At 43.2% G+C, this 1478-nt stretch overlaps 1 protein-coding gene across 5 annotated transcripts in view; it reads right to left on the bottom strand.

Annotated features, from left to right (window-relative positions):
- The window catches only part of Lrrc42 (leucine rich repeat containing 42), a 35573-nt gene that overhangs the window by 15106 nt on the left and 18989 nt on the right, over positions 1–1478 (bottom strand). The window lies entirely within an intron of this gene.

The following is a 1478-nucleotide window of genomic DNA, read 5'->3' on the forward strand; positions in this document are numbered from 1 at the left end:
TGGAGATAGGAGTCTCACGGTTTCTCCTGCCCGGGCTGGCTTTGAACTGCGATCCTCAGATCTCAGCCTCCTGAGTAGCTAGGATTACAGGCGTGAGCCACCAGCGCCCGGCCCCACAATGATTCTTTAACAAGTAAATTCATGGCAGGACAGTTTATATTAACCAAACAATTAGAAACAATCTAAATGTCCCCAAATTGAGGTGTTATTAAATAATACCATGGAATATTGTAGATTAAAAAAATAAAAATGTTGATAGGGACTGGAAGTACAAGAGTGTTTGCCTAGCAAGTACAAGGCTCTGAATTTAAACCCCAAACCTCAGTACCAAAAATAAACAAAATCTGGAAAGCTGAATTATAACAAAAAATGCATTTACACACAGATTTAAAAAAAAACAATCTAGAGGCTGGGAATGATGGCTCATGCCTATAATCCTAACTACTCAGGAGGTAAAAGACTTGTAACTCTTAGTTCAAGGACCACCAGGCAAAAGACATCATCTCAACTGATAAAAAGCTGGACATGAGCTGGGCATGGTTGCTCAGCCTGTAATCCTAGCTACGTGGGAGGCTGAGATCTAAGGATCACAGGTCAAAGCCAGCCAAGACAGGAAAGTCTGTGAGACTCATCTCTACTAAACTACCAAAGAAAGCTCAATGGGAAATGCGGCTCAAGAGGTAGAGTTCTAGCCTTGAGAAAAAGCCAAGGAACAGCACACAGACCTTGAGTTCAAGCCTCTGGACCAGAATAAAACAAATTAAAAAAAAAAAGCTGGACATAATGGGGCACATCTGTTGAGCCAGCTACATGAGAAGCTTAAAGAGGAAAATCATAGTCCATCCTGACTTGCACATAATTGTGAAACCCTATTTCAAAAATATCCAAAGCAGCCAGATACGGGGGTTCATGCCTATAATCCTACACAGGAGGCTGAGATCTGAGAGTGATAGTTTGGAGCCAGTTCAAACAGATAAATACGAGAGAATTTTTATCTCCAATTGACTAGCAAAAAGCAGAAAGGGGAGGTGTGGCTCGACTGGTAGAACACCAGCCATGAGTCAAAGAAAATAAGCAAGAGCTGGGTGCCAGTGGCTCACGCCCATAATCATAGCTACTCAGGAGACAGAGATCTGAGGATCATGATTCAAAGCCAGCCCAGGCAGGAAAGTCCATGAGACTCCCCACCAGAAGAAAACCAGAAGTGGTTCTGTGGCTCAAGTAGTAGAACCCTAGCCTTGTAGCTGAAGAGCTGAGGGACAGTGCCCAGGCCCAGAGTTCAAGCCCCATGACTGACAAAAAAAAAAGAGCAAGAATACAAGACCCTGAGTTCAAGCCCGAGTAAGAATAAACACAGATGTCTGGTTGCACAAATGCACACACACAAATTCTAGGACTGGGAGTATGCCTCAGTGAGAAGGTACTTGCCTAGCAAGTGTGAGGCTTTGAGTTCAAACCCCAATACTTCTTTTTTTTTT

The sequence above is a fragment of the Dipodomys ordii genome, unplaced genomic scaffold (genome assembly GCF_000151885.1).
Source record: "Dipodomys ordii isolate 6190 unplaced genomic scaffold, Dord_2.0 Scaffold61, whole genome shotgun sequence".
Taxonomy (NCBI): domain Eukaryota; kingdom Metazoa; phylum Chordata; class Mammalia; order Rodentia; family Heteromyidae; genus Dipodomys; species Dipodomys ordii.